Here is a 22052-nt window from a genome sequence, read left to right on the forward strand (position 1 = left end):
TTACTATTAAATACGAGAAAAATTCGTACCGGCACCGGGAATCGAACCCAGGACCTCTCAGCTCTGCGCGCTGATCGTTCTTACCAACTGAGCCATTCCGGGACACGATCCACGGCGCCGGCCGAACCCCTCTCGTAATGCTATTTTACGGCCTTACTACCCGGTGCCGGTACGAATTTTTCTCGTATTTAATAGTAATAATACACTAGACTAATTCATATTAGTCGTGTAATATTCAATGAGGTGGGCGAGACCTCATACATATGAATATTTGATCTATTAAACCGTTAGCAGTTGTCAAAAACTGATGTTGAATATGGCCACAAAGTCATATAAAAATATGCGCTCCTGCATACATATGACGTGTATCGTGTCAAGTGCAGGTAGTAAGGCCGTAAAATAGCATTACGAGAGGGGTTCGGCCGGCGCCGTGGATCGTGTCCCGGCATGGCTCAGTTGGTAAGAGCGCTCAGCGCGCAGAACTGAGAGGTCCTGGGTTCGATTCCCGGTGCCGGTACGAATTTTTCTCGTATCGAGGTCCTGGGTTCGATTCCCAGTGCCGGTACGAATTTTTCTCGTATCAAATAGTAATGATACAATAGACTAATTCATATTAGCCGTGTAATATTCAATGAGGTGGGCGAGACCTCATACATATGAATATTTGATGTACCCTGTGATAATGTTAATCCGAGTTAAATTCTCAGACATAGACATCCAGTCTAATAGCCAGCAGAGAAGACGGCTCACGAAGCGACATAAAGACGACATTCTACAAATAATTTTCTCTGAGAACGCTCCCTGAACGTATGGCAACCAATTTTTAATTCATCGTTGTACTTTCTCCAGGTCTATATTTCGTATAAGAGAGCAAGCAAACTACAACTATTATTTACAATAAAAAATAATTTCCTGCTTGGTAATATTAATGACATCCACAGGAAGTACTTTAAAAACATCTACGCGAATGTATTACACTTTATTGCATGACGCTCTCAAAGGACAGGAGGTGACATAATTACATTGGTTATGTATTAGAGAGGAACGAACTCCAATACTCAAGGGCGACCACACTCAATATCCCCCCCCCCACTTTCTTCACCCAAGTATTGTTAGGATAATTTAAATGGGACATGGAAAACTGCATCTAGAAGTACATTTTTAAATAATGATTCCGTAATATCCTTTAAGCTGAGAAATAACGGTTGCCAAATAAACATTTCATGAAAAAACTGAGGAACAAATGAATGGATATACTGCGAAACGAATGAATGCGTGTAGTGGGAGACGGATAAATGGATGTACTGAGGGACAAATGAATGATGTATAGAGGGACGTACGAATCAATGAATGTAGTGAGGGACGAACGAATTAATTAAATTAAGTTTTATTTAATGACACTCACAACTGCTGAGGTTATATCAGCGTTGCCGGTGTGCTGGAATTTTGTCCCGCAGTTCTCTTACATGCCAGTAAATCTACTGACATGAGCCTGTCGCATTTAAGGACACTTAAGTGCCATCCATCTGGGCCGGGATCGAACCCACAACCTAGGGCACAGAAGGCCAGCACTATACCTACTGCGCCACCCAGGGCGATCACGAACGAATGAAAGGATGGATGTAGTGGGAGACTAACGAATGAATATGTTAAGTGAAGGACGAAGGAATGAATGCAGAGGAACGAACAGAAGTTCGAATGAATGAATGAATGTAATTAGGAAAGAATGAATTAATGGATGTAGTAAGGAAAGAATGGCTGAATGGATGTAGTGAGGAAAGAATGAATTAATGGATGTAGTGAGGAAAGAATGGATGAATGGATGTAGTGAGGAAAGAATGAATTAATGGATGTAGTAAGGAAAGAATGGCTGAATGGATGTAGTGAGGAAAGAATGAATTAATGGATGTAGTAAGGAAAGAATGGCTGAATGGATGTAGTGAGGAAAGAATGAATTAATGGATGTAGTGAGGAAAGAATGGATGAATGGATGTAGTGAGGAAAGAATGAATTAATGGATGTAGTGAGGAAAAAATGAATTAATGGATGTAGTTAGGAAAGAATGAATTAATGGATGTAGTGAGGGACGAAGGATTGGATGCAGTGAGGGACGAATAAATTGAGGAGCAAACGAATGTAGTGACGAAAGGACGACTGAATAGATGAATGGACGTAGTGAGGAAAGAACGAATGAATGCTTGTAGTGAGAGACCAACGAATGACTGGATGTAGTGGGAGGCTAACGAATGAACGGATGTATTTTAATTGATTATTTTAAGATGCTTTTTCAACTGCTATGGTTATATAGCATCTGAATGAGATCAAGGTGATAATGCCAGCAAAATGAGTCTGGAGTCCAGCGCCGAAAGTTAACCAGTATTTACTCTTATTGGGTTGAGGGAAAATCCCGGAAAGAACCTCAACTAGGTAACTTGTCCCAAACAGGAGATGAACCCTGACTCGCTCTTTTCACGATCAGGCATGATAACCGTTACTCCATAGCTGTGAACGAATGGATGTGCTGGGGAACGAATGGATGTAGTGAAGAACGATTATGTGCATCAGAAAACGATTAACTGGACAACGAATTATCTGCGAAATAAATTAGATTGTGGTTTGAAATTTAAAATTAAGCTATTTAAGAACGAAGGAAAATATTCGGAATACTTTCTCATCATATAAATACATTGATTTTCCTTTCAGAGAAATATTAGCAGCTTGAAGTTAGAATCTACATTAGGTTATACCAGCGTTTCTCAAACTTTTCTGAAGTGGGGACCACTTTTTTAAGTCAGAACAGTTCCGCGGACCACCTTACTCTTGTTCCCTTCGAAAGCAAATTTATCATTTTTGTAGCATATTTTAATACCAGTATACTTATATTTTAAAATAGAATTAATTAATTAAATATAATACTTTTGTAATTATATTTTTGTAGCCAATCATAAGTAAATTATAAGAAATTCTGTGCATTGTTGATTCATCGCTTGCATGTTAGCAGTTAGTAGTTTGAAATCCTTCTAATGTGGTACATGCAGTAGTTGTCCATGTCTCTGTTAAATAGTGCCCATTATAAATAATGGGAAATTGGCTTCGATCCGGATCTTTGAAAAGAAAGGAACATGATGATACGCTTCATTTAGGCAGTGCTAATGGTTCAGAAGCTGTGTGTGAAGAAATATATTACTTATAGTGCCATTAAAGAAATATCTAGTCCTACTAGTAGCCATTCAAAGAAAAAATACATTCGTTAATATGACAAGAGTTATTTGGAACTTGGATTTACTTGGTGTGGCAATGAGAGTGAACCAAAACCTCGGTGCGTTGTTTGTTACGAAGTGCTTTCAAACAAGTGTATGAAACCCGCGAAATTGAAACGACACTTAGAGACGAAACACGCAAGTGTAAAAAGTAAACCTGTCGGATTTTAAAATAGGCGGAGTGTAAAATTTTTTATATTATCTGGAAAAAAAAAATTGAAAATTAATACAGAAACATGCTCAATTTTCAACAAGTAAAGATGCAATTTGGCACGTTATATTATTGGTATAGGACGTACAGTACGTGCTCATTTCATGGGCGTCGGCAAAACTATTAAAAAAGTCATGAATTCGGGTGGTCCTTGGCTGGGTTACAGCCTCGGCACCAGATATGCAGGGAAAAGATGGCGAGAAACGCCACGTTCATAGTGCTTTAAATCCTTCTTTTGTTGTTGAGAGTAGAGTGGGAAGCGGGTAGACGGGTAGCGTAAGAAATTTCATAACATATTAGTAGAAAAAGCGAAAGGCGATTGCCATGTGTAATTTACAAAGTCTGAGATTTTCAGCTATATTGTGATACGCAATTCGTTTGAACTTTATTTTTTCTGTATTTTGAAGGACCACAAGGACAGAACTCGAGGATCACAGGTGGTCCACGGACCATAATTTGAGAAACGCTGTTGTACCATTACCTTCAGAACAGAAATTTGTTTAATAAAGTATCCGCATTTCTGAACTATAAAACTTTGTTCATCAATGTCAGAGCAGAATCCATTAGTACACCGGTACAACTCTACCTTTCACAACATCGGTTCCAGTTACATCAGTCACTAGGAATTGAAGCGTCGTCCGGAGAACCGGCTCAGTAGGCCACACCACTGATAGTTTATTGCTAGTAGTCGTGTACTGGGAACCAACACCGACAGGCACAAAGTTCAGCCGGGTTCTGCAACTCTTTAACTCCCAGACTCCCACACAGCCGGTCTTAAAGCGCAAGAAACAAGTCCAACATGAGCCGCACCCCGAGAATGGAGAACTCCTAACGTGCCTCATCTGTATTCCGAGAAACTCTGTTCTAAACTCTCGCTTTTCAATCTTACTTTGCACAGAGTTTTTAATAATGGTCGATGGAATGTTTTATTTATTTAGACCTCTTTCTTCGTACACTTTTTCTGTCTTCTTTCTCTTTTAACGTCTTGTGTTTCTCTGTTTTATTCTTTCTTGTTTTTTAATCATTCATTCACACCATTTCTCCTATTTTTCTACATTCCTTGTCAGCATCTTTTCCCCATTCCTTAATACAAATGTCATTAAGGGATCATGGATGTTAATATTGACCAAACATTTTTTTAGATTTTCATAATAGTACATTATCCAACGAGCCTATAATGGTAGTAATTAAGACGCGAGTATGTTCGTTTATGAAACGAGCGCAAGCGAGTTTCATAATTTTCATACGAGCGTCTTAATTACCATTATAGGCAAGTTTCATACGACTTTTTATGCTCGACCATATTTCTAACTTGAAATTATTCATAAGTATTCATGTTATGGTTATCTAAGTGAAGAGCGGAACTCACCTTCTAAATTGTGAGATGTGCGCAGACGCGAAAGTATTGATTTTTTCCGAGCGACGAATGTCATTGACCTTGAAATAATCTAGAGAATAACATGAACATTAATATTGATATAACCTGGAAATTGATTTAGAATTGAAAAACGAGATGACAAATTGAATTTATTTGAATATTATTTACAATTAACGCTAATTATTACAGTAACAGAACATAACCTCCTGCGACAGTATTGGATTTCCAGCCTCCGTGACGTTTCGCTAATTGTCTTTCGATTGCATATCCGAGAATAATCGGTACTTGCGGTTTTATAATGGTACAATGGTGATTTCTCATTGGCTGAACAACTGAACTATAATGAATAGTTGTACTTTAATGAGGTGCATTAAAGGGCTACTACCAGGTGTATAATTACTACATTTCGGCATGGTCGAGCATAAAAATATGATTCTCCATTAAATTCTGAACGGTTTTTGCACATGGGTTGTACATTTGCCCCCAGTTCCCTTTAAATAGCAGCGTGCTAGGGATCATTAAATTACACGCCAGGTTATAAAGCGCTCTTTTCTTTTTTTGTGGGTCATTTTACGACGCTGTATCAACATCTCAGGTTATTTAGCGCCTGAATGAAATGAAGGTGATAATGCCGGTGAAATAAGTTCGGGGTCCAGCACCTATAGTTATCTAGCATTTGCTCATATTGGGTTAAGGGAAAACCCCGAAAAAAACCTTTACCATGTAACTTGCTCCGACCGGAATTCGAACGCTAGCCACCTGATTTCGCGGTCAAACACGCTAACCATTACTCCACAGGAGTGGACTCGTTTCTAAGAACTACATTTTTTGTATTTTAGTTAGGCCTACATTTATCTGAGACAATATTAAGCCTATCATTGTAAAAATTTCCACAGGCATATACCTGACTCTCTTCTTTTTCCGTTGTTTGTCGATTTGTCTGTCTGTTTACAGATCAAGTGTTATAACCATAGGTAGGAAGTTCGTACCAAAACAGTATATTTCAGTTGAGTACAGACCGATTATTTAGTCCTGACAGCTCGGCGACGTGAAAGAGGAAAAATAATAGGAGCAGTGGAGAGAGCTCTGGATTAGAGATAAGAGTGAGCGGTCGGCAAAGGAATGCAGTACAGCTAAATTGTACTAGAAACATACCGCTCTACCGCACGCATGACATCAGATCGCTCCGAAGGCAAGCGAGTGACTAACCCAAACACCCCTTGGTGTAACTAAATGGATTCGTCTGACACAGGCGCACTTCGCTGGCGACTGTCAGGAGTAAATAATCGTACTGTACAGCGAAGAGTATAGATATCACCCGAGTCTCGCCCTGCTCCAGTTTGCTACAGACGATACACAGTAATTTCACATAAACAACGCATAGTGGCATTCTGTGGAGCTGTGTAGAGTCGTGAATATTTTGAAGACTAGTTAGTTAATTTATATTAATATTTTAGGTTCTGAACGAAGCGAGCTATTCTGTTATTACTGTACTATTTACGTAATGTTAATATTACGCATCATTCCAAAAAAAATTAAACTCATCTATTATTAAATAATTATGCAAACAAGTGTGTAACACTTTTAATTTTTCCCGGATTATTCTTCGTTAAATGATGACGTCACGTGCTGCTATGCATTCGGTTGCGTTACAAAGTTCAACATCGGAATTATGATACGAACTTCCTAGCTGACATTACAATAGAAATTAAACATTTTCTTGAAAAAAATTATAGGTTTAATATTATGTGCCACATACGAGATACACTATTAGATTCGCAAAATAGTTGTTCACCTGAAGATAGTAAGATATACTGTATCATATTTCAAATTTGCTCCAGTAACGTCTTCAGAGTACAAATATTGTTCTTTTTCTGAACATAAAAGGAGTATTTTTGATAAAATGAAAATGTTCCTTGTTATTTGTTACAATGAGGCTAGAATCATAATTGTATACTTCGTTATTTTTATATGTAAATTATTTTAGTTTGAGAGTTACGAAGTTTATTATTTTCTTGTTCTAAGACTGTGGACGATTGAAACACATGTTTGGTTACCACCCGGTTGTACGTGTTTGTCGTTCTAATTCATTAACATTGAGGGATGCGCTATTACTTTTTCATTCGTTACACAACAGTTTTGGTACCAACTTCCTAGTTCTGGTTATAACTAATCTATAATAAATATATAGTCAAGGGCTAAATTAGTAGTAAAGAAACATTCTTTCCCTAGTAGTGTGAACCACACGCTGCACGAAGGTGAAATTTGACACATTCACGCTACAGGAGAGGCCTCATTCAGAAATGTAACAGACGTTGCGTTTCAATGTGGAATGCTCACTGTCGGATACCAATGGAAAGACACTCATGAGTAATGACAATGAATGTGCTACCCTTGGAATTGTAACTAGTTTCCATTGCTCACTTTGGTACCGTTTTGATCATTTTATTTATTAATATTCCACAATAATGAAAAATACATTGTACAGACGTGGACAAATTATTAGACTAAATTAATTATGTGTGTAACAAAGCTGTATTTATCAGCAGAAATAATTAACAAAAATTTATTTTGCACAGAAATAATGAATAGACAATTGAGTGTGGAGGTTACTAATATTTTGTGAAAATTCCCTTATTCTTTATTAACACGTTGATTTTGTCAGGGATGCTGGAAACCAAAGTTTGACACTTTCTTTGAATACCGGCATCATTTAGCCAGATATCAGACAGTGCTTAAATGAGTCCATGTTTTGTTATAAGCCTCTTTTTGTTCACTTTCTTCTTCAGTATAGATCACAGACTTTCAATTTCGTTCAGGTCCGGTCTTCTTGAAGGCCATGGGAGAACAGACTCTTGAATATGTTCTGCAGTATATAATTAAAACACCAGTAGTACCAACACAGCCAGACAAAATATACTTAACCATTGGAAAACATACCAGAAGATATAAACAATCATATTTACAACAATAGAGACTCTGTGAATTATACTGATAGTTGATATGACGAATTATATTATGTTTCCAAGAAAAACGTTTTAGTCTAATAATTTGTCCACGTCTGTATGTGCTTTCCTCATTACTCATTCATTTTCGTTTAATTATGAACATGTTCTGGAATTGCGTTTCTCTTCAAAACAAACCAAAAGTGTCACTAATTTTTTTTTTTAATTTAAATGGTTCTACATGCTAAATGGTTGACTTCACACGGGGAAAACTATCACCCTCAAATTAGTAAGATGAGCCAGATGTCATCTATGTTCGAGTGTTTAGACCCGGAGGCATCCCTTGTTAGAACATTTGAAGAGTATAATTTGTTTGCATTAGTTAGCCAAGCAGCATTATAGGCCTATACTATGTAATATCCATCTATACGACACCCACAGCATTAATCAGTTGTACAAGCACTTGAGCCGAGAATCCTTAGTAAAATAAACATGTTTGATTAATCATAATGAAGATAATCAAACAATAGAAGAATACCTTCTTGAGAGGTTTTGAACACCAGCAGCGTATTGATTACGTGTAAGCTGCAAATTTCGCTTATCAGTCACATAATAAGATTAAAACATATTTCATGAGAATGAAGTGGACTGCGAAGAATTTTCAGCTGAGATGTACACTTTATCACTTGGTCGCAAGCCTCAGCGTCATAGATACGTGCCATTACTTCAACCGTGCATTCACTCATTTCCTGATTCTTCCAATCTAATCTGAAGAGACAAGCGGCCCCGTTACAGTCTAAGCTCATGTACTACGCCTACCAATACCTTCCAAGAACGTTCGTTAATATGTGAAGATGAAACGAAATGCAATGTAACATTCTGAAAGATATAATAATAATAATAATAATAATAATAATAATAATAATAATAATAATAATTTATTTATTTAATCTGGCAGAGCAAAGTCCAGTAGGCCTTCTCTTCCGCCCAGCCAGACTCAAATTCTATTTGAATACAATTGGTTACATACTGTAGTTATTACATTAATATCTAGACCATAAAACAACATTATATATATATATATATATATATATATATATATATATATATATATATATATATACAGGGACATCATTTTATTTTTACTTGCATTTTTATTGTACCTGCGTTTCTGAATGTACTTGACTTCCACTCCTTCACTAATGTTCTTGCTCCCGTCAGCCACACGAACTTACGGCCGCTGTTGCATTCGAAGTCTGCTATAAGTGAAGTAAACACTACAAAGTATAGTGTGTTTCAGAAATGTGTGCGTTTTCCATAGAAGGAAGAGCCTGTATTACTGAAGCTTATTTCCAGGGGCAGGTATTTATGGAGTTTAATTTTATCATTTGTGTTTTTTAATATTAGTGTCGGGGGAGATTGTTGGAGATTGATTTGTGCTCTTGGCGGAGATTAATGGAAATTTTGGAAAATACAATTATTTTGAAATTGGAGTATTAACACGGTATGAATATTACTTTCCAAATAATTAACATTAAAGGTTTATTGGATTCTGGTAAAGGTGCGGTATGGCCGATAGACAATATTTGTTGGATTGAGACTATTTAACACACATTCATTAAAAACGAAAAAAAAGCTTGCAGCCCTCAAATTAATACTTTCAAATTATTAGTGAAATATTGAATTCTCCGTCTTTTGAAACTTTGAACTGAAGATATCTCAGAACTTGTTTTTTTGAGTTGTCGCACTTTTGAACTAGACGATCGATATATAACCATTAAACATTGAGAAATCTGAAAGAGCTATTATTGTTAACAAGAATTATTAGAAAAATATTTCGTTAGTCTATTCTTAAATTGGTTTGATGTCTGACAGTCCCTAACATTACTCGGTAGGGAATTCCAAAACCTAGGAACAGCCACAGTGAGTGAAGATGAATATGAGGATGTTCGGTGGGAGGGAATGGATAATATTGAGGAGTGTTTTGATCGTGTGCCTACGTTATGATGGTGGATACATTTTGAAAACGAGACGCAAGATAGACAGGAGTGGAGAAATGCAATATGTGAAAGAGAAGGGAAAGACAGTGGATTTTCCTACGATCTTCTAGACGGAGCCGGGACAACATTTAAAGGGATGGTGTTACGTGATCAGCCCGGCGAATATTTCAGACGAAACGGACGCACATATTATGAACACGTTGTAGTCTCTGCGCCGAAGTAACGCTTAGATCAGTAAACAGAATATCACAGTAATCGAAGTGGGGCATCACGAGTGTTTGCACTAATATTTTTTTCATGGAAAAGGTACAGAGCGGAAATAATATATTTGAAGTATTTACGCGCCTACAACATTTCAAAATGGGTTTGAACATTTCAATTATTCAATTTCCAATGACAAATTGTCAACTTTTCATTCGGTAATGAACGGATATGTTCTGTCTATTAAGATCCTTACCCATTCCGACCATGTTAGTAGGGAATCCGTTATTTGCAAATACTATTTACAAATTATTATTCACTTCGTTTCCGTGACCAATATTCGTCTTCATTATCTCTAACAACAACTTACTAGGGCAGTAAAAACCTAAATAAATCTGTGTCTTTGAGATAATAGCAATGACGTTTTGTGAAAGTGCGAGGTATTTACATAAGTTTCTATGCTGACTTGCGAGAACGTAATTATCGATGTTTTAACTCCTGACGGCCATATACATACTAATGCAGACTTTGAAAAACGTCCACTAACAATATTTTACGCTAAAGAGATCCCCTGACTTATACGTCTAATTTTGGTTCTGTAAGAATTAAGTTTAATTGGTGAGCTGAGAAAAATTGCTAGTTCCCGAAAATATAGTGTCAAGCTTGGATTGCTTTTAATTCAAAATTAGACACTTTACAAATAGACTTTTGAGCTTATGCTAAGTATTAAATAAGTATATAATAAATTTTCAATCTTAAGACGTATCAACTTGCAAATGTTTACTTGCTATTTAATAAGATATATGAACGTTTTCGCCGTTTGGGGCATCATCAGATATAACAAAAACATATAATCTGAACCTATAATAATAAATTATGCAAAGAACAAGAATAAAGAACAATGTATGTATGCAATGCATGAGATTCATGAGCTTTATGTAAAATGTGAAATAATACAGGATAATTGTTGATATAATCTTTAGATTTGAAATTAAATTTGACGGATATTTTGAAATTGAATTGGACGGATATTTTATACATATAGCTCATGCTACAAATAAAATATACAATTATGATTAAAATCTACTACTACGAAAATCATCGTATACTCAACGACATCCATAACCAACGAGCATTCATTTCAAATAATATCTCAACAAATCTGATTACACGTAACAGTCATTTATAAACAATAAGATGCCATCAAGTCAAATTAAAACAGTAATCTCCGACATAAAATAACATTTAGTTCATTAGCGAACGTTTTTCAGTAAGTAGTCTTATAATAACTACCTATGTCTCTATATAATAACTTGCATATATTTTTGCACTTATTATTTCTCCATCTCAATTTTCAGATGAAATACACACATAACACACGAACATCAGCTACGCAAATTATCGTATACCCTACGACAATCCTCAACTAATGACTATTCTTAAAATATCTATTTTATCAATCATCATTATAAATTTTATGCCCACGTGCATCAACGTCGGTTAGTGTAACCACCAGTTAAAATTGTCACCTAACCTCTGGTTAAGCATTTTTTACAGTGGATCGACCTCGGTTACGACTTAAATAGGAGGTTAACCACAGTAATCTATAACCGGCCATTTTCGAGCGGTTAAAGGAGATAACCAGTGATTAGTAGAGCAAGTAAAGCAAAATGGCGGCCAGAGCCACAGATGTTTACTTCGAAGACGATCATTATTGTACAGTACTTGAATTACTTGGATAGAGCGTGGGCGTGAAGTTTCTTTAGTGGAAAGAGAGAATCTTTACGAGGAATTAGGTGACAGAAAATTTCAGGAGGGATTTTGTTTATCAAAATCTACAAATGGCTCACTTGCAATAACTCAAAAACAGTCATATGTCTTCTGTTGATCAGCTCCTTACGTTAAGATTCTATGTAACTGTTATTTTCTGTATTTTAAGAGGGAATACTTGAATATCTCTTTCTCTGTCACTGGCTGAACAAAGAGAGGTTATGAATGGATCTTAGTAACCTGGTGTAAATGGGATCTTGGGTCGTACACACATTTCTACTAATCTTCTGCATCCTTTTCCTTTATGGATATTCCTTCTTTATTATATAATATATTTAAATCTATTAAGTAAGTCTATCGATACTTAACCTCACATTGGGATATAATCATTTTTGCATTCAATTTTCTATTTTGTACGATTTTAACCTAACAGCAATGAAAAACAAAGAAATGCAACTCGCAAATATAACAGCGCCCAAAGGCAAACAAATGCAACGCGAAAATGTAGGACATGTTCACTTCGATGTAGAACGGAGTGAGCGCAGTCGTTTTTAGATGTTGACTATTGTCTTTGCTGTGGTATGAATGCTTTCCTTTAGTCATTTTGTAGAAACAGTGTACCATCATAGACTTTGCTCTGGTTAAATGAAGTATCAGCTAACTATGTTTAAGTAATCGGTGATTATGAATGGTGCACAGAAATTACATTTTAACCACGGTTACTGTTTAACCGTCGTTTCGTAATCTATGATTACTGCGTTTTTAACCGATGTTGATGCACTTCGCCATTAACATTGACAAATTTTAATCATAATTGTATATTTTATTTGTAACATGAGCTATATGTATAAACTATCCGTCCAATTCAATTTGAAATCTAAAGATTATATCAACAATTATCCTGTATTATTTCACATTTTACATAAAGCTCATGAATCTCATGCATTGCATACATACATTGTTCTTTATTCTTGTTATTTGCATAATTTATTATTATAGATTCAGATTATATGTTTTTGTTATATCTGATGATGCCCCAAACGGCGAAAACGTTCATATATCTTATTAAATAGCAAATAAACATTTGCAAGTTGATATGTCTTAAGATTGAAAATTTATTATATACTTATTTAATAATTTACTAGGCATATTGAAATATAAAAATGAATTGTAAATTATACTAAGTAATACAAGAACTACAGCATATAGTCGTCATATATGATATGATATTTATCAGTCAACTTTAAAATTCACAGTTGTGGTGGACCTTCACATTTCTGTTTTTCGATCCACCATTCCTTAATACATACAACGCTTTTCTATTAATGTATTCTTTGCCGAGAATTTCTTGATTACTTTCTAATGTTCTGTTATGACTGAATTGCTATATGTCCTTCCCCCTCTATCCTCTTCTCTTCTCTCCCTCCTACCTAGACTGTCTCTCTTCCATTTCTCGCTCACCTATTAAATATTGCATATTCCTTCCTTAATAATTTGCGTTATTTATTTTCTTCTCTACCCGCAAATCCTACCTACTCTTAATCACTGTTTTCCCGCTATTTTCTCCTACATTACTCGCTGACTTTTCCGTTTACTCTATTTTACAACACTTACATCACTTATTTTTTTACTCTATCCTCTGTTTATTTACATATTTATCCCTTTCTCTTCACTTCACTCCTAAATTTCCTATTTTATTATCTCTTTCCATATATTTCTTTCTATAATACCCCTACAGTTATAGTACCCCTGATACTACTCCCAACCCCTAACATTGAAAAACATAAAATATCTAATTCACTTAATTACGCTTACAATTTCTCTCTCATTCCACTTCACATTTGTTCAGATTTTTTTTCACTTTTTCACTTTCAATTCTCTTGTATTCATTTTTTGATAGATATAGTCGTCATATATGTATACGGAAATTTTGTTTCAGAAAAAAATTATTTTCCACTTATTAGTGGCGCTATAATTATATACTTTCAAATACAGAACGAATTAGATAGATTTATTTTATTGGGTTATTTTACGACGCTGTATCAACATCTAGGTTATTTAGCGTCTGAATGATATGAAGGTGATAATGCCGGTGAAATGAGTCCGGGGTCCAGCACCGAAAGTTACCCAACATTTGTTCGTATTGGGTTGAGGGAAAACCCCGGAAAAAACCTCAACCAGGTAACTTGCCCCGACCGGGATTCGAACCCGGGCCACCTGGTTTCGCAGCCAGACGCGCTGACTGTTACTCCACAGGTGTGGACGAATTAGATAGAAACTCTATGATAATATAGATTTGTTATGTCGGTTATACAAACAAAGGGTAGGTTTACGTATATTCTGCATTCTAAAAGAATTGATGGTGGTACCATTTCGTGAAATTTGACTGTAGCCAGCGACGATGACTCACTTGAAATGCAAATACTCAGTGATTTAAAGTATGCATAAAATTTTGAAATTATATTATTTTACCAAACGTTTGTTCCCTTTATTTGTTTTGGTGTTTTGGCTCGGAATGTGTACACTTATACCAAACAAAGGAAATAACACTTCAAATCTGTATGTTCCACACGACAGGACACTGAAAGTGGGTCTACTTCATTTTTATGAAGTTAATTTACCGCTACGTCCTTGTACAACCGTAAAACAATTAGAAAGTTGATTTACAATTTTAACTGTATACGAGTTGCACTCAATAAAAATTAATGATTTCTATATTCTATTTACTGTTAAAGGACTGAAGCGACCATTCCACGCAAAGGCAATGGAAGAATAACGAAAAGTAGAACACAAACTGAACCAAATATCCCAAAAGCAAAGTATGTAAAAACAATATGTGTGTGTGTTTTTGGAGGGGAGATACATCACTAAGAATAAAATAAAATATAGGCCCTAAAAATAACGGAGTCCATTTTCACATATTCGGAAGTGCATGTTTGGAATTTAACTTTTTCATTCATCCATAGTATTCTGCCCAAGGGCACTGCAAACCCAGCATTCTCCAGTGTTTCCTATTTTCTGCCTTCCTCTAAGTATCCGCATATGATCCATATATCTTACGAATGTACTTTCATACTGACGATAAAAGATTAAGATTCGTACCACCAAAATAAAATGATTAACAGATATCGAACTGATATTTGAATTTTCACAAAATTGGGTCCACAAAGGGAAGTAGTTGAAATATGTTTGCTTTCAGGTTTCACATATATTATCAAAGGAATAGCGACATATCATATAAATTAAGTGTCAAATAATGATAATTTTGTCATCCAGTCTGCTTTTAAAAAATTGAAATTTAGAATTTATAAAACAGTTGCATTACCGGTTGTTCTGTATGCTTTGTACGGTTATGAGAGAGGAACAGAAGTTAAGGATGTTTGAGAATAAGGTGCTTAGGGTCGAAGTTACAAGAGAATGGAGGAAGTTACACAACGAAGAACTGCACTCATTGTATTCTTCACCTAACATAATTAGGAACATTATAGTCCCGTCGCTCTAATTTCCGGCAGCCAATCGCGTTGCAGGTCGGCTACATTTAAACGTGTGCGTCTTCTGATTCGCTGATTCATTTCTTAAGGCTCGATAAATACTTAATATAATCGCCAGCCATTTTAGCTCTTTTTTTTGGCGTTCGCAGAAAGCACACGAAGACGTTATTTGCCGCTCAATTATTTGCTGAATTACATTGCGTTTGATTTATTATCATAGCAGCTACGACATGATAATGTTTAACGGTGTGGCAAATAGATTCCTCGTATGGTAGCTCAGCAATATGAGAACAAAAATGGCGAACGATACTACCACTACCACTACTAGTAGTAGACTTTATAGAGCCTTTACTTTCAAAGACGCTCGTAAGAAAATTATAAAACTCTCTTGCGCTCGTTTCATAAACATACTCGCGTCTTAATTACTACCATTATAGGCTCGTTGCGTAATGTGCTATTAAAATATGAAATGTTTGAAAGGAATACGTTAAAATATGGAAGGTTTGAAAGGAATACGCTGTATATTATATAAGGAAAATCCTGTAATATGATTTACTTGAAACTTTTATGACAATATTATCAGGCCAGATGATGTAAATTGAATTCGCGAGGAATATAAATCTTGAAATCTAAAATCTCTCAACAACCCCACAGAGTATAGACAGCACTGCAGTTTCTACAAGGTGCTCAGGATAGAGACAGAAAGGTGGTTGGGTTAGAGATATCGAACATTTAAATGAAATGAAACCGCTTTATCGGGTTCACTAGAGTTCCAACAAATATGGCACGTCGCCAGTGTACAGTACAAAGGTCGACAACTTCATATATTTCACAGCTTTAAAAAACTCGCCGGGAAAACACTGATAAGGGTTCAAACACGCGAGCAATGTACGTATAAAGAGGAGTTGAATGCAACCCGACAGTCGATCCACCTCTAACCACCTGCATGGACTATTACTGCTCCTATCGACCATCGCCGGACCAAGGGACATAAATAACAATGAAGGCGCAACCTCCCTCATTTGTTATATACCCCTACTTATATGAATGTCACAGGTACGGGAATGACAGATTATAGCAGAGTATGATGCGGTCATATTTACAGTGCCACCGTTTTGTTTTCTTACCGCTAAGGCTGGGTCTACACATTGCGATTTTGCAGGACCCGTTTTATTACCTCCTGCCTGACGGGATGCCCTTCATCGGTCTACACATTTCCCACAAAAACGCAATCCCTCGTTTAGGTGATCATAAATTTGAGGCCCAGCCGAAGGTCCGTTATTGTAGTCTGACAGCTAGTCATTCAAAACTGCAAGCCCTGTCTGTGAAGCTGCTAGTTTGCGTAAAGGAATCAATAGAAAGAAGATCCTGGGTTCATTCTTTTTTGTGTCAATGAAGGGTTTGTTAAATTTTAAAATTACTCAGATAAAACAATATGAAAATAAGTTTTTTTTTAATTTGATCGAATATCCAATTTCTTCGACGAACTCTTGATCATCATCTTTACAGCACTATGTTTCAGAATATCGTTAAGAGTTCTGGTCATCCTATTATCAGCAAAACAATTACGAAACACATTTTAATTAGATTCACAGATTTTAAATTCTATAATGTTAGCAGATGAACAACTGATATTTGCCAATTTAAGATGATGAGTTGCAGATAGTCGTTCAGTATTTATGCGAGGTTACTGTAGAATATAGTTTAGGAAGCTCAGTTAAAAAGACAAAAGTTGTGGTATTTTTAAGGAAAGTACCACATACGATCAAAGATAATAATTATGAACACAATAGTCAGCCATTTCAGTTACTTGGGCTGCAGTATAACATATATAATAAAAATTTACAAAATTAACTGAATAAATTTCAATATAACTATGTTGTTGTTTAGCCAACTTGCCGAAGACAGATTGGAACTTCATAAGTGACACTAATAAGGCTTTACTCATGAGTAGAGTTCAGTGTTTGGTCACATCTTCCACCTGTAGAAAAAATACTGAATCTGCTCTCGTCTGTGAATTTCGCTTTGTTCCAGAACGGATTAGAGGTGTTTTCCATATATATAATTTTCTCCGCGAATTTTAATCTTTCTTCCTAAAGATTTCATTAACAATTATTTTCTTCTGACTATTATGATATTCATTGTTTTTCAAATAATTACGAACTGTGCTGTCACTTACACTTAGTTGTAGTTCAAGATCACAGGCAATTTTCGGTGCACTTAAACGGGATTTTTATTTTCTTAAAATTGCTTTTCCATTTGATTTAGACATTTTTCTTGAGCGGCAAGTTATTTTCATGCTTTCCAAATTTTTTCTTTGGCCACTGGAGAATGAACCCCATTGTGATAAGAAGTTCCCATGATCAGACGCGTAGGAGTCACAGTTCTAATCGTCACTGGAGTTTAAACTGTTCGAATACTTTTTCAATTTACACAATTACACATCTTCCGTCATTTGTTGCCATGATGGGAACATATTTTCCCCCCACAATAATCCAGCTCTTCTCCCTCACATTTTTGTCCATGTAATCTTTACACCCCTTCTCCCATAATGATGGGTGTTCTTGAACACACCGAATAAATCTATCTGTGTCGAATATCACGCACAGGACCACAAAGAAACAGATAACAACTGAACTGTGTGAACGTCACTACCTGAATGCTTGAGTTGTAGTTGTAAAACTCCCCGTGCGGGATCCTGCATAACTGCACTGTGTAAACGCCGCCATTTGAATCCATGTGTTGTAGTCGTACATCCCGCCGTGCGGCATCCTGCAAAACTGCAGCATGCTGTAGTCGCATCCCGCAAGCTCCGATTCTGCGGCAATGTGTACACCGTTCCATTTAAACCAATGTGTTGTTGTCGTCCAGCAAAATCGGTCCCACAAAATCGTTCCTGCAAAATCGCAATGTGTAAACCCAGCCTAAAGGCTGTGTGATGTATCTTGTCTCACAGTGAAAAGAGAGAGAAAGGAGATACGTCTTACTTCGTCTGTGTTGTTATGGCGATGGGTGAGTGAAGCGGTGCCATCCATCCATCCAGTGACGGAAGGGACTAGTTGATACATTCTGTAGCGCAAAATAAAATAACAAAATATCTCTCTTCGTACTGTGTAGTTCCGTCACTGAGCTTGTCTTTCAAGAAACTGAATTCCGGCAGCCTGTATAATAACAAGATTTTGAAAGGAATCCTGAAAATTTACAACCCTCCTATAAATCTCCACCCTCATTTGAAGGGACTTGGTTTTATTGCCACTGAGACAAGATAAACCTTACCAGGTATAGCTAGCAATGTCACTGCCCGCAGTTCCGCTACCGGTTTCCATCATACGGATCGCTATGTCGCCACGCTTCATCATAATTATTATTATTATTATTATTATTATATTATTATTACTATATTAAATATACAAATTAAATACATGATTTTATTTAAAACCTTCGTATACGTAGTGTTATGCAATCTAGGTTCTCCTGTATCAAAACGTGTCGCCATCCACTACGATTTTTGTCCTACACAGCTAGAAATTTGTATGTGAACCTTCTTTGCACCTGTCAGGGATAATTAGTGGGTACGTGGCGAAACGACAAAGGCTAGCTGTCAATATACAGGGTGAGTCATGAGGATTTACCGCCACTTACGGATCTTATTTTAGAAGACATTGAGCAAAAAAAAAAATGTCATAAAAACATGAGTCCTAATCTCAATATTTCCAGGGTTAGACTAATTTGAAGTTGTTTGCAAAAATATCATTACTCTCTTTTTTAAGAGTCAAAGAAAATTACAGATAAATGATTAACTATTCAAGAGTATAATTTTTTAATTAGGTAGCATTCTGAAGCTAAAACTGTGTTGCGAATTCCATAATTGCTTCGTACAGAATTTTTTTAACTACAAAATTACATTTTTCTTACGCATTTATCACAATAATTATTACAAATCAAGCCATTCTTGTAAATTCTTTAAGACTGTACATTAGGATGCATAATTAAACTGTAAAAAATCATGTTCCTAAAGTCGTATGATTTGTAACAATGTTTGTGATAAGTGCGTAAGAATATGTCATTTTTAGTTAAAAATTTAAAAACAAAATCTGTACAAAGCAATTAGCAACACATTTTTTTAGCTTCATAACAGCAGCGAATTAAAGAAATGATACTTCTGAATAGTTTATTCTCTATTTGTAATATTCTTCTACCCATAAAACTAAAGAAAAAAAAGGATTTTACTAACAACTTCAAATTAGTGTAACTGAAAATATCGAGATTAGGAGACATGTTTATACGAAACTTTGTACTCAGAACGTCTTCGTAAATAAGCTCCGTTGAGTGGCGGTAAATCCTCGTGAATCACCCTGCATAATAAACCGAAAAACATCCATTCTAACACATCATAAATTAAATTCTCCCTCATACGAAATTCTTAGACAGACCCAGCAAGAAATTCAACTCCTTTCAATAGGAAATGACTTGTTAACTGCGGACTATTGTGGACTGTTCTTTCTTGATACATCCATAAATTTTAAGGTAATATAATGAACAACGAACTAAGAAGAGAAATTGATACGGCGAAAGAAGGCTGGATGAAACAGAAATGTGAAGAAACAGACGATCAAGCCAGAAAGAAAAAGAAGACATGATTTACGACCCATCACAATGAAAATGTTAACACTGAAGCGAGGACAAATGTATGACGTGAACATAAGATTCACATTACCATTTGCAACGATAACAAAGCCCTAACGTCAAAAAAAAATAATTTCAAAATAATTTAAGAGTGTAGCAAATAAAAATGAATGTTTCGACGATGAATGACGTTGTAGCAGTTCAATAATTTATCTTCCTACATGAAAAGAAAATGTCTTTTACAAATAATATATAACCTATAATATTTACATTTTTCATATTTCATTTTATTTCATAAGCTACCTTAACAACAACTCATCTTTATATGATGTATGTTTTTTGTAATAAAGACAAAGATGATTTTGACATAAAGTAATCAATTTTTCACCAAATGAATCCATTTTAGCGCGGCCTTCTTTTGTTTCTCTGCAGTACGACAGTGTTCTTTTTTATATCGAATCACATCAAAGGTTGAAACTTGGAGTTAGGAAACTTTCGCGTTGGCGTCTAACGTTATTATTCATGTTTATGTCTATGTAAACCATTGTGGATAGCATTTGTGTGCTCGTTGAGTTTCCTTTTCATTGTGAATGGCACCTTAATATACCGCGAAGTAAAATGCTTGAACTTCGCGTAGGCCTGTAAGAACTGGAAATCCACGCGGCTGATAGAAGTCGAAGTTAGATTGAAATAACAAACAAGGGATAGTGAACAGATGAAAAAAAAATACTAGAACTATGTGAGCCGTTCAGAGCAAAAGTGGTGTAAGTCAAAATTGGATAATGAGGTTTAAAGCAAAAATTCTGTAAAATACAGTGCAAAGTAGCAATTAATATGTCCTTCTTGCTATCCACTAACTACTAGCGGTCTTACTAATAAAAACTCTTAATACACACGTTTAACTGTCTTATACTTATACAATGAGTAGCTCGTTTATACGTCGTGTGTAAATTCCTTACTAATAATCAATACATACGTCGTGTATAACAGTACAACTGTTACACAGCTACGTCATAGTTTCGTCATTACTTCGTTACGAAAGGTAATAGAATATGAGGTTCTCTATTGCATCCGGTAGAGCGCTCTAATGTTGCATGTTAAGTATCGATAGTACAACTGGCTCTAATCGATTACCACACTACATTTTGGTCAGAGAGTACAAGCTACAGCAATATTATTCTAATAATTCTATGATCTTTGGTTTGTTCTTCTTTGGTTACAAGGCATCCATCATCATAAAATGACAGTCGATACTAACAGCTGTTAGAGGGGCGGCCATTTTTTCCCTATATACAACGCTTAAACAAGGGGTTTCGTGTATATAACTACTGCAAAGCAATTCCCATTGTATAGTTAGAGCCTGTTTATACGTCCATAGCTTATTCACGGTTTATTAGTAACGTTTTCTGTCTCAACTCTGCATAAGTCTCGTATAAAAACTATACACGGTTTATTAGTAAGACTATAATAGTTTAAATAAATTCAATATTAATTGCTACTTTGCGCTGTATTTTACAGACAGTCTTACTAATAAACATTGTATAGTTTTTATACGAGGCTTGTGCAGAGTTGAGACAGAAAGCGTTACTAATAAACCATGCATAAGCTATGGACGTATAAAGAGGCTGTAACTATACAATGGGAATTGCTTTGCAGTAGTTATATACACGAAACTCCTTGTTTAAGCGTTGTATATAGCGAAAAAATAGCCGCCCCTCTAACAGCTGTTCGTATCGACTGTCATTTTATGATGATGGTTACCGTGTAACCACAGAAGAACAAACCAAAGATCATAGAATTATTAGAATAATATTGCTGTAGCTTGTACTCTTTGACCAAAATGTAGTGTGGTAATCGATTAGAGCCGTTTGTACTATCGATATTTAACACACGACACTAGAGCGCTCTACCGGATGCAATAGAGAACCTCAGATATTCTATTACCTTTCGTAACGAAGTAATGACGAAACTATGACGTAGCTGTGTAACAGTTATACTGTTATACACGACGTATGTAGTGATTATTAGTAAGGAATTTACACACGACTTATAAACGAGCTACTCATTGTATAAGTATAAGACAGTTAAACGTCTGTATATAGGGTTTTTATTAGTAAGACCGATAATGTTTACTTTAACCCTCATTACCCATTTCTGACTTACACCACTT

General features: G+C 35.7%; 1 protein-coding gene and 1 non-coding gene across 4 annotated transcripts in view; one reads left to right on the forward strand and one right to left on the reverse strand.

The window, feature by feature from the left end:
- Positions 1–22052, reverse strand: part of Mitf (transcription factor Mitf) — a 539922-nt gene that overhangs the window by 85313 nt on the left and 432557 nt on the right. The window lies entirely within an intron of this gene.
- TRNAA-CGC (transfer RNA alanine (anticodon CGC)) lies at positions 442–517 on the forward strand. Its single transcript has one exon. It is a non-coding gene; the product is annotated as a tRNA-Ala (tRNA).

The sequence above is a fragment of the Periplaneta americana genome, chromosome 10 (genome assembly GCF_040183065.1).
Source record: "Periplaneta americana isolate PAMFEO1 chromosome 10, P.americana_PAMFEO1_priV1, whole genome shotgun sequence".
NCBI classification, from domain to species: Eukaryota; Metazoa; Arthropoda; class Insecta; order Blattodea; family Blattidae; genus Periplaneta; species Periplaneta americana.